General features: G+C 40.3%; 1 protein-coding gene across 1 annotated transcript in view; it reads left to right on the forward strand.

Moving 5' to 3' along the window:
- LOC125225159 overlaps positions 1-12,357 on the forward strand; it is a 71,956-nt gene that overhangs the window by 37,883 nt on the left and 21,716 nt on the right. The window lies entirely within an intron of this gene.

Genomic DNA, 12,357 nt, shown 5'->3' on the forward strand with positions numbered 1-12,357 from the left:
GTCACTGAGATTATCCGCGGACGGACGTACGGACGGACGGACAGACAGACAGACATGGCGAAACTATAAGGGTTCCTAGTTGACTACGGAACCCTAAAAAAGGGAAGTTTCCATAGAATAACACCCCACCTTGAATTTATCCCGTTGTATAACGGACATTCAAATTTATAATATACCTAATCGTTGGAAGATAACTATGAGATAATACTTATTTTTAGCATAATTGTGAGTGAGTTTTTAGTAAAACGTCCCACTTTGTCGGTTCATGTTACGGAGCTAGGGGCAGTTTAGTGAAATATGGCAAAACCTACCGAAAATCGGTTTTCAATAAAAACTGATTAATAAGACTCTAATAAAGTTATTATTTTGATGCCGGTGCATAAATGTCAAATTTAAGCACCTTTTCAGGGCCTCAAAGTTTAGTGCCGACCGACCACTTTGTCGGTTACATAAAAAACCGTTGATATGAATAGACAAAATTCTGTCATGGCAACGAATCAGCGTCAATGATATTTTATTATCAAATCACGTAAAAATTTACGAAATCATACGATTTATCCACTCCGAGCGCTAGCTAGCTCATTTGGAATAACGAAATTGTGGAGACCGCGGCGAGGGCCTGCGGCGGCGCCCGCGGGGGGCGCTGGAAGCGCCCCTACGTCTTGACGTTTGACAAGACAACGTCATCCAAGTGAAAATTTTCAAACATTTGTTTACAAATCTAATAATTTTCTTCTAAAATAGTAACTATTCTATCTGAAATCGTGCAGTGGTGATATTAATGATCTATTTTGTTTACATGTTTAGTGCTAAAGTTTATTTTTTAAGGTAATTTATCTAGTTATATTATTTATTAGGAACTTCTAGCGATATCAAGTTACTGTTATTTTCAATGGAATTATGTGTAGTATGTAGTAAAAGTTTTTTAACAGAAAGGGGCCTCCATATCCACCAATCGCGTATTCACCATGTCCGCATATGCCCAGTTGCCTCACTTCCGAGTCCCCAAAACGACAATTTGTCAACGCCACCATCAAACCCTGCCATTCCACTTCAGACTCTTCTCGGACAGCTCAAACAATCAACATCACTAATTAAACGAATACCACGTGGTGCTAGGTCCGCAGTGGCCGAAGCATTGACTACAGCAGTAAATAATTGTTCACAAAACAACAACCTCGAGTCTTGGCAAAACCTACTAACATTTCCATTCAAAATTCTGCATGTATCTGATGGTGACATTGATTAACATTCCCCTTACCAGAAAAATTAAAAATAATGTTCTCGATCCTTGTTTACCTACAGCAACACGATCGTCTCGATCTCGTGCCAAGAAATATAACATATTTAGAAAAGTAGAAGAAAAATTACATGACGGTGATCTGAAAGGAGCCTCACGCCTCCTTTTCTCCAACGACACTCTCGCGCCCGATACTCCGGAGACCGCGGCTGCGCTGCAAGACAAACACCCCCCCCCCCGGTCCGGCCTCCCCTGCTTTTGTCGACCCTCCGTCAGACGCGTCAGCCTGTTTGCACGCCACCGAGGATATCGTAAAGGCAGCCCTCGCATCCTTCCCAAGAGGCTCGGCGTCCGGCCTGGACGGCATATCTCCGCAGCACCTCATGGACCTTACCAGTCATGGTACAGGTGTGGCTGGTGAACACTTGATAACTAGTATCACAAAGCTGGTCAACCTGATGCTGCTGGGAGATGTTTGCCAGGACGTAACTCCAATCATATACGGTGCTAACCTTATTGCACTTACGAAGAAGGATGGGGGGGTGCGTCCCATTGCTGTTGGCTCGACTTTGCGTCGTTTAGCTGCCAAAGTCTGCGTTCGGCTGACGCGTTCTAAATTTCAAAAACTTTTTGAACCCGTTCAGGTCGGTTTTGGCACTCGCGGAGGCTGCGAGGCAGCGGTTCATGCTGTACGAACCTTTGTTCAGAGTGACATGTGCGACGTGCTCCTAAAAATGGATGTCACAAGAACGCCTTTAATTCCGTGAGTAGGGACACCCTGCTGAACGAAATTAAAGTCCATATCCCAGAAATCTACAACTTCCTCCTACAGTGCTACCACTCTCCCTCAAAATTAGTTTACAAAAATCATGAGATCTTTTCGGCTGTAGGTTGTCAGCAAGGCGATCCTCTAGGACCAGCTTTATTTAGTTTGGCTATAAATTCGATAATACACAATATAAATTCAAAATTAAACGTGTGGTATCTTGATGATGGGACCATAGGTGGAAATCCACAAACTGTTTTGGCTGATTTAATCAAAATTAAAAATCAGTTCCGTCACATTGGCCTCGATTTAAATACGAATAAATGTGAACTATATATCTCAGATAAAATAGAACCGCTCGCCGCCTCGCAAATCATCGAAGACTTTAATAACGTCGCCCCAAATATCAAAATCACTCCTAAAGACTTTGAAGTTTACATTTACTGGGATCACCTATCTTTGACGAGGCCATCCCGCCCTTAATCAATAAGTCAATTTCTACATTTACTAATCATTCGGACCGCTTAGTCAAAATTAATAGTCACTGTGCCTTTTTTATTTTGAAGTTCTGTTTGCTCCTTCCAAAATTCACCTATCTGTTGCGTTGTTGTCCCATTTGGATATTTCCCAATATAACTAACTCCATAGACTCCATCCTTAAATGCCAAATTGAGACCGTCCTTAACATCCATTTTAGTGAGCAAGCTTGGACCCAGGCCTGTTTACCCGTAAGGTTTGGCGGCTTGGGCACTCGTAACGTTTCAAGTGTAGCTTTGCCGGCGTTCCTGTCCTCCATTCACAGCACGTCTGATCTTGCAGGTAAAATCCTGAAAGCCTCCACGGCTACAAACTGCAAGATCGCGTGTTTGGATGAGGCCACGAATGCTTGGTTAACAGGACCGAACCCAAGCTTGCCATCCAGACCCAAACAACAAAGGGCGTGGGACACCCTGGCATCCGTTGCCACCCTGAACTCACTCGTGGCCTCTTCATCAGGCAAAGACCTCGCGAGGCTTTTAGCTGTTTCCAAATCGGAATCTGGTCAGTGGCTTCACGCCTACCCCTCTCCCAATACCGGCACTTTAATTAACTCGAGTACCTTACGCATAGCCGTAGGTCTCCGGGTTGGAGTTGATATATGCACAGACCACTCTTGTGCTTCTTGTGGAGCCCCAGTCGACCGGCTGGGCCACCACGGTCTTTCCTGTTCCTCGGGCGCGGGTCGCCTTTCTCGCCATGCCGCCCTTAACGACATCCTTAGAAGGGCTCTCGTCAGCGCTAACGTCCCTGCAGCTCTGGAGCCCCAGATCGCTCGGGACGATGGCAAGCGCCCGGACGGGATGTCGTTAATCCCTTGGAGAAAAGGCCGCGCGCTGGTATGGGACGCTACCTGCGCTGACACGTTGGCAGCGTCCTACATCCAACTGACCAGCAAAAAGGGCGGAGCGGCGGCTGACGCCCGGGAGCGGTTTAAGGCCAACAAATATAGCTGTCTCGGCGCCAACTATGAGTTCGTAGCATTTGGCGTCGAGACACTCGGACCGTGGGGTAAAGGAGCGCGTGGGCTTCTCAGGGAGTTGGGGAAGCGGTTAAGGGAGGCAACAGGTGACCCTCGCGCCGGCAGCTTTCTCGCGCAAAGAATTGCTATTGCAATACAGCGCGGGAATGCTGCCTGCGTGATGGGCACCTTGCCGAGAAGTCAGGGCTTAGACTTTTAGGTATTTTTATTTTTTAAATAGGTTTAGTTTTAGTTCTCTAAGTCTAGTATAATTTTAATAGTATAATTTGTAGTATGTATTTCTTTCTAATAATAAAGTTTTAATTAAGTGGATATCATACTTGTTGACTGTTTTAGGGAAAACTTCTAGATTACTTTTTCAACGAGTAGTTGTAATATAACAAAACTGAAGCTATCTTTTGGTGAAAGAATTATGTTTGTATGTCAAATAGTTATTTTTTTTAATGTATTCAAATATTGCAAAAGAAATAATTGTAATAAATCTACTTACGTCCTATTTGAATGACCCCCATAGACCGTCGCGATATTATTAGAAAACGCAAAAGTGAAAACACTTAGTTCTTTTAGGCAAATTATCACAGTCAAGTCGACTGACTATTGAATTGTCCTAAGCCCTATCCCGTCATCTGGGGTCGGCTCTCCTTGACTAGTCAGTCATGAAGAATCACAGGCAAGTCACGTTACGGCCCAGCCACGACATTGGTCTAAGCGCGACAGCGGCGAGCGGCGGCCATACATTAAAGCGAGACACAGCGATGGGACTTTTCATTCGCACGTATGGCTGCCGCTCGCCGCTGCCGCGCTTTAGACCAATGTCGTGGCTGGGCCGTTAGGCTTTAGCGCCGTACACGCTATTGGCGCTTAAGTCCTTTATGAAAAAATCCAAAAACTGTCTCGACAATAACGCTTTACTTTATCATAGAAGCTGGTCACAAAATCTCATGAAAATAAATACAGAATAATAAACAGTTATTTAAAAGTTATATTTCGTCTTTCGATATGACTTATGATTAGTACCTAATACCTATATTATAGATTATAGACTTTTTAAACTCTTATTAATTAAAAATATATTATTATCACAAACATTTTCATGGATACTAATTCGAAAAACATGACAGCTATGATTTATAAGCTGATTTTATACTTGTACTCAATTTTCAGCGTGTGGACTACTAGACCGAAAAAGTGGGTCACTAAACTTAAGTCGAAAATAAATTTAGTTCAAATTCCGTAAAAATAGATCAAACAAACGACATTAGTATCAATGACTGTTATGTTAATAAAAAATAAGTTCAAAAACTAAAACCCGACTACTATAAAATGTGCTCTAAAAAGTATGAAACAAGATAGAATTATTTTTTCTACTTGTCGACTGTAATCTGTCAATTAGGACACCACAGACTAAACTATAAGTGCTAACTTTTCAGTGTTGGATACTCTATGGCAGTTCCGACTCAATTATAATAAGCTCATTATAGTTGACTTTAGTTAACTGTAATAATTTCAAAAATAGAACTTCAATACAATTTCTATACTAATTTGCGATACCTGGCAAATTTTCCTGCATCTGAAACACATTTTTTTTATCTGTCACGTTATCGGCCAATCAGAGACGGTTATTACAAACAATTGGTTGCTAGGTAATTCGATGTTGATACAACGGTGAACGACTCTATTAACATTAATCTTAACTTGCATGAATGATGATATTTCCGTCCATTGATGATGAAGATGATGACTCGTAGAAAAAGTATTGTATACAATAGTGATATAATTAAGCTTTTCACTCTCGTACCGTACTATTAGGCCACTCAGCAAGCTTCGTGGCCTAAACATGGTACTCGACTGAAAAGCTTTGTATTATATCACGATTGTATAAAATACTATTATGATATTATCATGCATGATATTCACAGATGTGTATTCTTTTCAATACATAAATTCGAGAAATTTGAGAAAAATAAGGAAAACTACGGAACCCTACACTGAGCGTGGCCCGACACACTCTTGGCCGGTTTTTTGATTAGTTATCAACAAATTCAGTCCTTGGTTTCATCTATTTTGAAATATTTTACAGAAAAATCATAATATGATAGATATTTTTCCGCTACTGTACAATACATGACATCAAATATTTCCAAACGGCCTCTAAGTCTATATCCCCACGCACGCCTTATAAATGACCGGGCTCGAAAGACCCGAGCGTTTTAAAACGGAGAAACAAATAATAATAATAATCGACAGGGATAATCACCGGTTGGTATCACATTACTTTTTAAAATTAAAGGGCCTCTGCGCTGTTGGCTTCGTCCCCACGTACGCCTCCCAAAAGTCCGGGACCCCATTAAATATTGATTGATTGATTGATTGATTGGTCCCGGGAGTTGGTAAAGACAAACAAATAATAATAATATTTAGTGTCACATTACTTTTTAAATTAAATTGTCTTAAGGGCCTCTGCGCTGTTGGCTTCGGCCCCACGCACGCTTCCCAAAAGTCCGGGACCTCATGGTCTCGAGAACTGGACAGGACATACAAATAATAATAATACGCTCGCGGTTCAATATTGGAGTCTTTCCCTTGCTCGGTTAATAATATTGGCATGGTTAAACAACTTTTCCTCCTTGTATGCCCCTTGTAAAACAAATGTGACGTTATCTATACTCAGTTCAACCTTACTTGTCCAATCATGTAAACTGCAAACACTGCTGGAGAACATTATCTCACTTTTCTCTGGAATTGCACATTAACCATCACTAAAAATGTTATTATACACTTAAATAAACTCACAAAGTATTGAAATCAATAAAAAAACCACTGAAAAATATCATTTCTAAAACGATTTTCATCAATAATTGTAATTACGAACGGATGACATCAAAAACTCCTGACATTACGAAGTCTAGACTGTCTATGAGTCGTAATGTGGGGATGACAACTTATCGTTATGAACGATCGATATTAACGTTTGAGTTTGTATAGCTTGGAAAAAATGCGTTGATATTAATTACAATAATTTATCAGATTTATTAACCGACTTCTTTACGTTTTATTTCCTACCTCTTTACAATAAATATTTTACTATCAGTATATTTTTTGTTGTATTAATTTAATGTTAGGTATTATGAAATGAATACTGTACTAGCCTCTTCCATAGGATTGTTGCAAATGTGACTGTGAAACCTAATTAAATTTTGGTTTTTACATAGATGTTGTGTGACGTAAAATTGAAAATCCTCTGATGACATTAGCAGCGTTTATTTACAAATTATCGTTAATACATAATTTAACGACCGGTCTGGCTCAGTCGGTAGTGACCCTGCCTGCTAAGCCACGGTCCTGGGTTCAAATCCCGGTAAGGGCATTTATTTGTGTGATGAACACAGATATTTGTTCCTGAGTCATGGATGTTTTCTGTATGTATTTATCTATTTGTATCTATATCGTCGCTTAGCACCCATAGTACAAGCTTTGCTTAGTTTGGGGCTAAGTTGATCTGTGTAAGATGTCCCCAATATTTATTTATTATTTATTTATTTATCGACATTTCCAATCACTAGTATGGTTTATGGTTTAAGACATTTATTCTCATAAGAATATACATTATTCATTTAAAATGAGAATTAAAATTTAACTTAATGCTATAGTAATTGTCTTTGATCATATTTGACGTTTCGTTTGTTTACATGATAGGACAAGTAAAGATGAACCGACTATAGTTACGGGACCTTATTGTCGATGGTACACGTAGCGAGGCTAAAGGACGAGAGATGGACTGGATGGGCCCACAAGGCAAACGTCGTAAAGCAAGACCGCACACGAGATGGGAAGACGAGATAAGACGAATCGCTGGGCCCCGCTGGTCACACATAGCGCAGGATAGAGACAAATGGAGTTCTTTAGAGGAGGCCTTAACCTTCACCTGAGGAGGGGTTCGTGCATATCAAAGATATCTACATAGCTAAGATACACAACACGACTACATTTTACCATATTATACTTATACATATATACTTTCTTTCTCTTATGTTAAAAAATATTCACAGTTTCGTTTTCTTTCAACCCCTTATATGCCAAGAGTGGCACTGAAGTTTTAGTAGTTTCATGTGCTCTGCCTACCTCTTTATGGGATACAGGCGTGATTGTATGTATGTTGTATGTATGTATGTTAAAAAAAATTGTAACGAATTTGCATGAAATAAAAGGCTTTTTATTTTATTTATTTATTTATATTGTCGATGGTGCTTAGGGCGTTATGAGCGAAATTCGTATACAAATACGACGCCACAGGACATTTACCCAGATAACGTCACAAATAACTATTGATGTGAATCTTTAATAGAACTTACCAATGTACACTATAAACTCCGCAGAAAACCTCCTCCATTTGTTGAAGTCCGGCTTTTTTTTGTCCATTATTCGATTTTTTAGTTTTGCAAGATCGCTCACAGGAGGGTACGCAACCGACACAGTCAAATTTTCATCATCATGCTTCAGGTAAATCCATGAATGTGGCACACACTGATATTTAGATATGCCACTTATATTTGGCAATTTAGACAATCTAATTAAAGCATATTGCTGGGTTTCAAATGCTTCAGCCATTATGGAGACACAAATAAATTTTGCCGATTAAAAAAGGTGTAACGTGTAACACAGTCGGCCGAGTTCTAAAAGATGTAATAGGAAAATGATAATATTTATCCTACGAGGTGTAGCTGCATCGACGCTGCACTCATACGCCGTGCAGCATTCGCCCGGCGTACAGACGAGCCAAATGGCACAAACGCTCAGGAAACGAAACGCTCCTAGATATCTATCTCTATCACTCTAGCGTATTGGCGCGGCAGAGCCAGACTCCCTTTCGCGGCATTTCGTTTTCGTTTCGCGTCGCAGAAATGCCATTCGGCTACGGCACCAGATGTTGTCCACCAAGCGTAGCGTAAGCGTATGTCTAGTCTGCATGATATTATTTCATTCGTGAATGATGAATCGTGATGATGTCGCAATTTTCTTTCACCAAAACACGACGTGCTGTTCGTGCGATACAGCCCGGCGTAAACGCTCACTATGCCCGGCTGCTACGAGGATAGAACCTGGGAGTCTAGCCAACGTCACATTCGCTTGCGCTCCGTAGCGTATCGTAGCTATTTTTTTCTATCGCTTTTCTGTATTGGCGCGAGAGAGCCAGTTGCGTTTGGATTGCGACGTAGCGTCAACACGCTAGGCCTGCTGATAACTCTTGCAACTCTTGCAAGGGCCGTTTTACATATCATTATAAGTAGGTACTTTTTAAATGCTAAAATGCACTGTGCCTCGAGTTGCAAATAGTATTTTATGCAACCGGCGATTAAAAGAGGTCAAAAAAGGCGAGTGGCGCGCCATCGCGTTGTCCCAGTGTCTCTGTCACACCGTGTCATATAACATTTATAACAGCCATAACAATTTGAGGCCAAGGCGAATTTGTTAAAGAGCGCTTTCAAAAAATCTGCTTGCTCGAATTTCGACGCCGGCGGCGCTGGCGTGCGCCTGTGTGCAGACGCACACTATAACCAGAAGCATAACGATTGTAGCCTGCGGTACAGACATAGCGTGCGATCCTCTTCGAACCAACCTTACGTGCGGCTAGAGCGAAAGGGATAGCATTCATGGTCGGTACCGCCACGCCGTCAGTAGCGTTGCGGACTAACCATTATTGATACTTGCGTAAAAACACCGCCATATAAATTACATATTTGCATACATGATTTCGTGCATAAATACTTGACCTTTTAGTTTAATTATTAAAGTTATCACAGTTTTTTCTATTAAAACGTGTGTAGCCTTGGAAGAAATAATTTAAAAAACCTTTTATAATATAATAAATTGTGTATATAATATTGTCTTCTGTCACCGCGATAGTTACTCATGAAATAAATTTATGGAATCAGATTATTTCGCGTATAATGAATATAATCCGTTTTCTTAGTTTTATTTCATTTTGCATATGATATATGTTTTCTAGGTTCTTTTCGGTGAAGGAAAACATCGTGAGGAAACCGGACTAATTCCAATAAGGTCTAGTTTACCCTTTGGGTTGAAAGGTCTGATGGCAGTCGCTTTCGTAAAAACTAGTGCCTACGCCAAATCTTGGGATTAGTTGTCAAAGCGGACCGCAGGCTCCCATGAGCCGTGGCAAATGCCGGGATAACGCAAGGAAGATGATGATGTTTTCTAGGTACATATATATAATGGAACTAAGATCGGTTTTCTTTAATTTTAAGTAGTTTTTTTTATATTTAAAATGTGTTTTTAGGGTTTCGTAGTCCACTAGGAACCCTTATAGTTTCGCCATGTCTGTCTGTCTGTCCCTCCGTCCGTCCGTCCGTCCGCGGATAATCTCAGTGACCGTTAGAACTAGAGAGCTGAAATTTGGTACCAATATGTATATCAGTCACGCCGACAAAGTGCAAAAATAAAAAGTGGAAACAATGTTTTATTAGGGTACCCACCCCCCTACACGTAAAGTAGGGCGTGATTTTTTTTTCATTTCAACCCTAACGTGTGATTTATTGCTGGATAGGTATTTAAAAATGAATTACTGAAATCGTTTTTTGATAATATTAATATTTTCGGGAATAATCACTCCTAAAGGAAAAAAAAGTGTCCCCCTTCCCCCTCTAACTTTTTAACAATATATTTAAAAAATATTTAAAAATCACAAAAGTAGAACTTTATAAACTTTCTAGGAAAACTGTTTTGAACTTGATAGGTTCTGTAGTTTTTTAAAAATATGGAAAACTACGGAAGACCCGAGCGGCTATCTACCGGCTGAGAGCGTGTCGGGCCACGCTCAGTGCAGGCACTGAGCGTGGCCCGACACGCTCTCGGCCGGTTTTTAAATATTATGTTGTTTTTAATGCATGGAGCACAGGAAGGTCCACATCTATGTATTAGTTTTTTGTAAGGAAATACAACTCTACGCTACGCCTACTTGCTTTAGTTGACTGTTGACACACTGAGACAGTGGATGCGCCAGAGTATAAAAGAGTGATTATCATCTCTTGTCAAAGATCTTGTTGAGACGAATCAAACGAACCCAAACAAGAAGTGGTTTCAAGACCTGGTCGTGGAATACTCTTGACTACCTTCCAGGTTCATCATCAGATCCTGGGTAACATCTCTTGTCAAAGATCTTGTTGAGACGAATCAAACAAGCCCAAACACAGAAGAGTTTCAAGACTTGGTTGTTGAATACTCTTGACTACCTTCCGGCTTCACCATCAGATCCTGGGTATCATCTCTTGTCAAAGATCTTGTTGAAACGAACCAAACGAGCCCAAACACGGAGTGGTTTCAAGACCTGGTTGATGAATTCTCTTGACTACCTTCCAGCTTCATCATCAGATCCTGGGTACCATCTCTTGTCAAAGATCTTGTTGAGACGAACCAAACGAGCCCAAACACGGAATGGTTTCAAGACCTGGTTGATGAATTCTGTTGACTACCTTCCGGCTTCATCATCAGATCCTGGGTACCATCACCTCTTGTCAAAGATCTTGTTGAGGCAAATCAAACGAGCCCAAACACGAAATGGTTTCAAGACCTGGTTGATGAGAACTCATGACTACCTTCCGGCTTCATCATCAGATCCTGGGTACCATCACCTCTTGTCAAAGATCTTGTTGAGGCAAATCAAACGAGCCCAAACACGAAATGGTTTCAAGACCTGGTTGATGAGAGCTCATGACTACCATCTGACTTCATCATCAGATCCTGAGTACCATCTAATTGTCAAAGATTTTGTTGAGACGAGTCAGTAACCTAAAATGATATTCAATAATAAATAATACTTACTAAAAATATTAGTCAAGTTAATTAGTTAGTTACCAAACTCGTCAACCCAAGGATCAAAGTTTTCGGTCGCAGTATACGTGCAACAGTACAGCCAAACACGCACACAAGTGCGGTTTTGGACACGGCGGGTGCCGCACACAATGACAAAATAACTTCGCGATCGTCGAGCCGCGTGCCGAGCGGACTAACATACGTCTTGCCTCTACAAGCTCTGCCGCGGTACTGACATCGTAACCGGTAATAAGGAGGCATTTTTAAAAAATCGTCAAAAATATTAAATTGCAATTAATAGAAAACTTTTGCATAAAATCTGTTTAAGTAAGCGTTGCAGATTATTTTTATATTAAAACTACTTCAAAAACACGTAAGTTTTCGAAGAAATTGACACTTAATCTGAGGTGATTTCTGAAACAAATTGGATTCATCATATCCTCATTTACTCTATTCTAAAGCCTTATAACAAAGAAGTAGTCTCAAAAGATTGTAGTACAGGATATACATAATACAAATTTACCACTTGAAGCATTCAAAACTATCCAAATTTTACAAATTAGACGGACTAAGTCAGCACTTTTCGCGGGTTTTCCTAAACATGCACCAGAAAAAAAATCATAATTAATTAAGTGAGTTAGTTTTTAAAAATCCAGTCTCACAACATGTAAGTTAAGAAGATGTCCTAATCGAATCCTGAACTTAATAAGTCTTTTAGATGACGGAAAGTGTAGCATTTTGCCGACTAAAACTATCAATTTTACATTATTACGACGTTTTCGTTGAATGCCCTCTTAATAAAAACGCCACGTTCGTGAAACGTGTCTATGGTTCACATTTCTTTTTTTTTACGTTAAAACCCAAAAAAAACACTGCTTGATGGCGGCTTCAACGTATGGGATATCGGTCCGACATCCGATATCGGATCGGATAATGTGAAAACGCACTAATAGTACATATACGGGAGTAGAAAAAAATACAAATCTGTTTTAAAATATACCT

The sequence above is a fragment of the Leguminivora glycinivorella genome, chromosome 4 (assembly GCF_023078275.1).
Source record: "Leguminivora glycinivorella isolate SPB_JAAS2020 chromosome 4, LegGlyc_1.1, whole genome shotgun sequence".
NCBI classification, from domain to species: Eukaryota; Metazoa; Arthropoda; class Insecta; order Lepidoptera; family Tortricidae; genus Leguminivora; species Leguminivora glycinivorella.